This window comes from Xiphias gladius, chromosome 8 (assembly GCF_016859285.1).
Source record: "Xiphias gladius isolate SHS-SW01 ecotype Sanya breed wild chromosome 8, ASM1685928v1, whole genome shotgun sequence".
NCBI classification, from domain to species: Eukaryota; Metazoa; Chordata; class Actinopteri; order Istiophoriformes; family Xiphiidae; genus Xiphias; species Xiphias gladius.
In genome coordinates this window covers 24,891,726-24,900,892 of record NC_053407.1, presented here as the reverse complement: position 1 = coordinate 24,900,892, position 9,167 = coordinate 24,891,726, and positions in this window count along the sequence as shown.

The following is a 9,167-nucleotide window of genomic DNA, read 5'->3' as shown; positions in this document are numbered from 1 at the left end:
GGGCCCGACCCCACGGAACAGCCTCAGAGAGACGCGAAACAACTAAAGAGACCACAAATAGACTCAAAACAACCACAAAGAGACACAAAGGGACCACAAAAGGCAAGAAACAGAAGAAGTATTCGTTTATTAAAGAAAAAGTAGCAATACCACACCATTCAAATATTCCAGTACAGGTAAAAATATAGAAGTATTAGCATCAATTTTGACATAACCTATCAAAAAGTAAAAGTACTCATTATTATCATCTTAGTGGATCATGCAAATTGGTGTATTAATATGTAAGTGACATATAACTGTCGTAGTTGGTCGGGGTGCAGGTAATTTTAACCACATCATATTCTGTGGGGTAGTTTAATGTAAAACAATGCCTCGTATTTTATTAACTCATCAAGTGTTTTAGATATGAAATCTCTACCTGCAAAGTAACTCCCACCTATAGCAGTCAAGTAAATGTAAAAACTACAACATTATCAGCTGTAGAAGTTTAAAGTGGTACAAAGTGGAACAGCTCAGGTAAAGTCCAAGTGACCTCAAAATTGTACCACTACCAGAAACTCTGAAAAGTACCAAATATATTTTCGATAAAGTAGTTTCTCCAGCTAATGTTTGTTTACCTCAAGTAAAATGTATAATTAGATTACATTAGATTCGACGCGATAACCGCTGTCCAGAGTAAGCACCAGAACAACGAACTGCGGTTTTGTATTTAAACAGTACAATAAACCAGTATATACAGTATGTGCAACATGAGTGTGGGCAACTACTGTATGTTGGTGATGTGACTAACCAGTATGAACAGGACCAATACATAGTATGTGTGGTAGAATTAGTGTATTTTATGAATGTCTGTGTTATGTACAGTAAAAATAATTAAGCAGGTACATATCTTTATTTGTGATTTTGTAAATAGTTGTAGTATTTCTACTTTTAATTGAGCAAAGCTCTTGAATACCTTTACCTTACCTATACCTTATACTTTACCTATCAATAAACATTCCTTGATATTACTGAGAATTGTAGTTTAGAATACACATTTCTCCTGTGACAGTGTTGTAAGGTATTCTTCAGTATCATTCTATAGATTTAGTATTTCTGGAGTCCTTTGCCCTGAAGGATTAACCTACTTTCTTTTCTTTTTCTTTTCTTTTTTCTCTCTAAATCAGTGTGCTCCATGATTAGCTTATTGTGGCCTGAGTGAAGTGATTTGCATACAGACCCTCTCTTTTTTTTTTTTAGCGAGTCACTGATTTTGCCAACATGGTGTATACAGTATAAGGAAAGCCTAAGCATTCGCAGTACAAACAAACATTTTTTTCACCCGAGATGGCACATGGTAAGCCTTTAGGAAAGTGAACCTCCCTCTTCTCTCCCAGTCTCTTCATAATCCCTGGCTCCAAAATGTTTATTATCATTCGAAAATGACATGTTTTACCTCTCACGAGGTTTCCTTTAACTCAAAATCAAATTAATGCCTCATTGCACGTCTTATGATGCTGATTTTTAATAGTATTGCAAAAAACATCTCAACTTGATTCCTTAATAAATTAAAATACAGAGTCATTTCTCACAGTCTGGCTTATTTACAGTGCAGTTTCCAGTTCTTGCTTCAGCGATCAAATCCTCAATCCAAACAGTTACCATCACTGGTGTTTTTGCGGTGTGATTACTTCAAACGCCTGGTGAAATCGGAGAAAAGGGAGGCCACTTTAGACTGAGGAACAGAAACTTGTGTTGCAAGGCTAAAGTGGTAAAGGGAACACTTGAAGCCTAAGTATGATCCGAAAGTACCGCAAAGTCTGAAGCAATGACTGTTGCAAGAAAAAGTCCCCTACGTCCTTCAAATGTGGCGTAAGGAGGTAATAGTTCGGTCTCGAGGGGGTAGGGTTTCATTTTAGGATCAAAGAAAGAGATACATAAATAAAACCAAACATTTGCAGGTTGGAGTGCCAGGGATCACCCTTTGACAAATCAGGGCCCTGGAGTCGTTTCTAGGGTCTGGATTTCAGGCACTGACACCCATCTATCACTGGCTAGAGATCAGGACCACCCAAAACTATTCTAGAGCACTGCAAGATGGCTAACTTTGACTTCTTACCCCTCTGAAGAAAAACCTGAGTAGAAATGAAAGTGAACGAGGAAGAGATATTTCGTGGGGGGGGGGGGCTTAATTCACCTCCTGGAAGGAACCACCAAGTCGCGTTCTTCTTCTGAAAGTCTCCAGCTGTCCCTCGCAGTGGTCAGCTTTTTGTCCCAGACGCTTAGTGTGAATCCAAACATAGACGCAGTTATGTAAGGAGGAATGGAAAAGAGCCCCTGTTCCAAACAGATTATCAGATTAGTAACAAGATAGAAAAACCAGCTACTTGATCCTGGCACACCACAGCATTAAACGTTAGCGGTCCAGCTCGCCTGCAGGAAGCAGGGGACATGGGGGTCAGTGGCACCTGCCAGCCACCACGGAACAGCACCTTCATGATGTAACAGTGGGTGACATCCACTTATGGGAGTCTGTGTCCTGTAACTGACACTAGCAGCGTCCAGAATGAATAATAAGTTTAAGTTTAATAGTAGGATAAGCCTCATTTGTAGTCCATCATTTTTTTCTTGAGCTATAGCTCCTTCTTCTCCTTCTTAACTCTTTAACACTTCCCCTGATGCACAACTGCTCTGTTTTTACCTTTAATAAGGAAAATCAGCAAGGGATAATGTTTATTTCCAGATATTGTTTTCTTAAGAATATAATAGTACAGAGGCATCTATATACCTGGCTTGAAATGCTGTGCTATTTCTAAATGAAATACAGAAAAATATTTTTAAAAGGGAACATGTTGCGAGCCCCTGTAATCCGCAATTTATTTAGACTCGGCACCTGGACATGGAAGATGTGCACGTGTTTTGCACACTGATTGCTATTTTTAGGGATTATCAACGGTGGAAGAAGTACACAGATCCTTTAATTAAGTAAAAGCACCCCTGCAACACTGTAAAAAATACTCCATAACCACAAAAAATGTGCATTCAAAATTGTACTTTAGTAAAAGTACAAAAGTGTTATCAGCAAAATGTACTTAAAGTGTTACAGTGAAAGTACTCATGCAGACCCTGCGACTGACATATTATGTATGATGATATAATGCATTATTGCGCATGAACAGTTTGGTCTTTTCTCTTCTATTTGTTCTTAATCTGTACTTTCCACCACTGGGAATTACCACCTGAGTGCACGTCATGAGGAGAGGCAGTGTCCCAAACAATCATTAAAGGATGAGATGCTAATAAAAGAACAATTCAGACTTGAGGGGGTGTAATCATTGGATTTCGGGGAGGAGATGTCATGTGGTTGGTTTAATTCCTCAGACCAACTGCAAAAAACTGGACAGGGAGACAGGAAAGGGGGTTTTAATGGATTTTAATGTTGTTTAGTAAAAAAGAAAGCACATACATCTGTGGATTTCACATTTACTTCATCTTATAATGGAAAAAAAATAAAACATAAACAGTCCTTGGCATATTTGATATCATTTTGTACCTCTGAAATCCAGAGTGACTGATGCTACCTGGAAGATGAATGTTTGTACAAATCATGTATGACTGTATTAATTGAGCTCATTAACAAGTTCCCACTTGATTGAGACAAGCAGACTAATGACCTGTTTCTACTTCAGTCTTTCAAAGAGTCCGTTAGATGTTTGTTTATTTTTTCAGTCACACTGAGATTGCAAAACAAATACCAAGACCAAGGTAAAACTCTTGGCCTCATTATTTGTAATGCAAAGAAACGTGCAGAGTATATTGTTTGCCGACTGCCCTATTTGTGTCATTTTCAGCCTCATGCACTGATGGATTGCTGCCGTTTCCACATGACAAGCTTAATAACAATGCGGCTTTAGTGGGAGGGTGAAAGACGGAAAGCTTTCCTATGCACTTATATTTACATCTGTTGAAAAAGTGAGAGCTGTTTTGTTTGGATTTAGTTAAGATTAGTTAACTATGACTTCATTTATTATAGGTAAAAACAAACATTTCTAATGACGAAGAACGAGCAGTACTGTAACCCATAAAGAGAGATGATATTTATTACTGGATTAACACTTGAATGCAGACAGTAGACTGTAGGTTTTGACTGTTGTTATAATAGTTTACAATTTTCCACATCAGGATTCACATGAAAAATCTTAAATGGTCCAAGTACAAATTTTTTTTTTCCTCCAGAACGAGAAAATTAACTCAGTTAAATATCGAGTTATTGGTTGCATTTTTCAGAAATGTATTATATTTAGTCTTCTCAGCTTTTTGGTGTAGGCTCCCATCAAGGCTTTTTGTCTACCCCTGCAAATTGTATGTGTCTATTCTTAGTTGCAGTTATTATTTTAAATTTGTATGTGCAAATAATAAATTGAACTACATATTTTTGTAATACCCATAAATAAGAATCTGTAACAAGACTTAGGAGTCTACAGCCATGCCAGCAGTTCTGTGAGGCTGTACTCAGGAATAGCGATGCTTTTAGCTAAATGCTAACATAAGCATGCCAATACGCACATAGTTAGCACTAAAAACAAATTACAGCTGAAGGTGATGGGAATCTAGTTTTACAGGTATTTTAGTCTAAACCAAATTTTGAGATATTTTACTCTGGACCAAAGTGGTGGACTGTCCAACCAGCCGACCCAGGCACAGTAATTTTGTGGCTAAAAGTCACTTTGCGAAATATATGAAAACTCAGGAAACATCAGAGTTTACCTTAAGATTTTCTGATTTACATTCCACATATGGCCTTTTGCACAGCTTAGTATATCAAATCTTTTGTAATCATCTGCCCAAACAAAATCAGCACAGTATGGAAGTTATCTGACTACATAGATTCATCAAAAAACTGACAACAAAAAGTAGTTTTCAGTTTCTTCTGTAGTTTATTAGATGGTGTTGATGATGTGAAGAGGATGAAGGAGACTCCGCTGAAACCTTCTTGATTGGATATAGATCTGCTTGTGAGAGGGTTGTGAAGCCAATGAACCACTCTGAAAATCAGCCTTGACCACCGACTCTTAAATAAGGCAGTTGTTATCCTAAAAACTGTCACTAACATATGGTTTCAGTCACAAAGCATTAACTTCCTTTTCCAAACTGTGAGGCACCCTCTGAGGACCTTTGACCTAGGGCCTCTATGTAAACACAGCTCTACATATGTAAACGTACACCCCACTTCCAAATCACAGAAACAATCCTTTGTTTCGCTGTTTGCAGCAGGTGTACTGCAGCAGCAGACAATAAGCAATTGGAGCCCAGAGCTGAATCTCAGGTGAATACTGAGCATCTTGGTTTCAAGGAAAAACCGTCCCTCGGCTGCCCTTCATGAACTTCAGCGCAGCATCACAGAATCGCACGAGATGTCGGCTGAAAAACAAAACGTCTCACTTGTTTCAACCTGTCTCATCAATGCTGTTTGAGAACGACACCGCTGACCTGGTATTTCACTCCCCGCGCCAAAAACAAAAGGCAGATCGTGTGAACAGGCTGGGACACTCTATCTTAGCTTTGAAGATGAAATATTCAGCGGGAGCTCAGTGGGAAATGAGTGCTGAAAAATGTAGCTAAAGGAGTGTCCAGAGTGTCCTGTTGTTGCCAGATGTTGAAGTTTGATAAGGAAACAGGCCTTATCAGAAATTATATCAGGGCTTAGCCGTACATCCCTTAAGATGCAGTTCTTCTGGAGATGGGAGTTTTAGACCTAGCTGACAGGGGCCTCAGCTATGCATTCCCAGCTAACCCTCCCTATGGTGATCAGATGACAGCTCTGCTCCTCTCTTCACCCAAGTATCCAAGACATATGGCTGCAGATCTGATGATACAACCACAAAGTCAATCATCAGTCTGAGGCCAAGGGTGTTCTGGTACCAAGTACAATTATGAAACACCCTATGCTTGGATATTGTGTTTGTTATGGCCTATCCATGATGAGCACAGATATCCAATAACAAAGTACTAACGGGCTCAGGCAGGACGTTCCTCCCACCCCCCCAATAAACCATCCAGGTTTCACTATCGTCGCCCACGTGAGCATTGAAGTTCCCCGAGAGGAATATAGAGTCCCCTAAGTGGTGCCCTTTCCAGGAATGCCCTTTCCAGGCCAGATACTCCAAAGAGTAAGAAGTGACCATAGAAGTGACCTTCTCGTTCTCTGGGAAGAAATCTAACACAGCAGCGCTCAGCTCGTGAGCTCCCAAGACATGCCTGGCACCTCACACCCTGGGCAACTCTGGATGGCTTATATAGCACCCGACCCCAAGTCCTATACTTGCAGGTTGTGGGCCCATAGGGTGGCAGCCCCATATAATTTTTGTGGGCTGTGCCTAACTGGGTGTCATGGGTCAAGGCCTGGCAACCAGACGCTCGCCATCGAGCTCTACTACCAGATCCAGGTGAGGTGACAAATCTACAACAGAAAAACATCCATCAGGGTTGTATGAATCGCTCTTAGTCTGGCCCTTCCCCTGGGACCAATTTGCCTTAGGAGACCCTACCAGAGGCTGTTGCCCCCGACAACACAGCTCCCAGGATCACCAGGTCACATGAACCCCTCCACCATGCTAAGATGGCGATAATTGGAGGAGTCCACTAACACCAAATATGCACAGGGCCAAAATTTTCTTGCTACCTCTCTATACATAGTTATAAATATTTAATGTTATAGAGAAATTGAGACTTGAGACTGTGTTTTTAAGGGGTTTAAAAACACGGAACCGGTTGTACACGCAGAAACTGCCAGGTGTAACTGTTGTATAGTAGCTAACGGAACCAACTGACAAAACCAACGTCGGCTTCACCCATTTAGAGTGAAGAGTAAAGGACATAGTATGAAATATGGTCGACATATCTGACCTGAAAATTGATTAAATAGCCTACTGTTTAATAATGATGTAAATCTTGAAGATTTTAAATCACATTTGACGAAAATATCACAACATACCTCAAACATTTGATTAAGTGACCAAATAATGTCAGATAGGTTAACATAATGGGATATTTCCAAATCATTTTTAACTGTATAAATACCACTTACTATGAAATGCACATATTTTTCCATGTATGCAGACATAATAAAACACAGTAATACCTACATTTAAAAAAGATGTACATTTTTTTAAGTTGTGCCAGCTTGTGATGCTTCTGCGACTCGCTGTTTACACACAGTAGTCGGTTGCTCTTTGGACAGCGCTACAGATGTTTACACATGACTAAAATCTTTGATAGCTAATGCTGCATTCATGCACTGTGCACAGAACGGAAAGAACAGGAAAAAAATGCATTATTGTGACTTTGGACTGTTCACGCATTATAGTGAGTGGGTTAATGCTAGTGCTAACTTTCTAGTTAAACCAGATAAACAGCCTAAATTAGTTTATTTTGTTGTGTTCCGTATTTGTATCAGCTCCTATAACAATACCTCAAATTAGTTTTATGATAACTTTTTTTTTTTTTTTTTTTGTAACTGCCAGCGGTGGTGCATTTGCACCCACTCTGCCAACAGTTTGTTGACACAGCTGTAGTGTTTTTTCACCAAGTGGGACATACCGTCGCTGTCAGAAATTCCCAATGTGTCTGACTTGGAATTACAAGTTAGAGGCTGACGTGAACAGTGTTTTCACCCGGCTGCTCATAATTATGGTTTAAACGATATGACATGAACTCAGCATAAGACATTTCTTAGGTTTTAAAAGTGCAACCTGATTTTGTAAATCACTAGTTTGAAACTAGCTAGTAGTTACAAGGAACCTAGTGATAGATTTATGAACAGTGGTGCAGCCCAAACCTGGCGACAACCTTCTACGGCCATTTTTGGACATTGCAGTTAACTTCTGTTGTTGACTCAGCTCATCCTTTGTTTTGAAAATGTGTCATACATTATAAACTGGTATGACTGAGGTCCGTGGTTTTGTTTGAGCGGAGGCATGTCTCTGAAGTGCGATCCCACAGTGCAGCCTTCAGGTGCACAGCTCAAGTCAGATCAGATTTTCGAAAGCATCTTACCCCTACTGAAAAATAAAAAGATCATATTTCTATGTATACATTGCTAGTGTGTTTCTTGTTCTCTATTGTAAAAAACATATGTGTTACATGGGGGGAAAACATCGGAAGTGGGACAGTAGCTTCTGAATATACCGGTCTTCAAGTTTCATGCTTGTAGCTAAACAGTCTCTATCACAAAGCAAAAGAAAAAAAAAGAATAAAGAAAAGTGCTAATGTTTCTGCTACTGTATGTGACTGTGTGTGTGTTTGGACACACAGGCATGCAAGTGAGCTATGTGAATCCCTGGTCAAATTCTTGATCTAATTAAAGTTCCCATTGTTCCTCTCTGGCGGCGTCTGACATTGTGTGTGGGGGAAATGTTGATTTACTCTTCCAGGTAATCACAACAAACACAAAGACACACTGAGGTTCAAGTCAAAATTTGCCATTTTCATTACTTTTGATCTTCATGTCCAAACCGGATTGTTGTGGTTTCGAGACAACAGGACAGGAACTGTGGGAGTTTGGATGAGAACAGCCGCGCTCTGCCAAATCTTCAGTGGAAGTTATGATGATGATAGTGAATGCTGTGGGTGAGGTCCTCAGTACAGTCAGGTGTGTAGGCATCCGCAGGAAGGAGAAGTCGTCCGCTTTTCTTCTTTAGATGATGATTTGAGAATGTTTACATGCACTTTTGCAAGTCGCATGGCGGAAGCTCTGTGTTGTTTCAGGGTCCGGTCTACAGGGTGTGGATGGATCCTTCTAGATACTACGAGGCTTTCCTCTCCATTTGCTACCCTGCACTCTAAGACAATAAAGTAAATCAATACTCTACACCATGTCCTGATCAGTGTTGGGCAGTAACCACATTACTTAGTAACTTAGTTAGTGTAATGGTTATCTGATTACTTCCAACAAGTAGTGTAAGGGATTACAATTTGAAATTCAGTAATTACAGTTGCAGATCCCAACTTTATGTTACTATGACGTGTGAGTCGGCTTGTTCGCTGTCTCACTGGGAGTTCGATGGAGGGGTTGATATCGGTTTGGTCTCTCTGTGATCAGGGCACAGACTTATCCGGGCTATGGCAGCTTGGCGCAGCGGCTTGAGGTGCGGGAAGGCGATTAGCCGCTATCAAAAGAGGAGAAATGC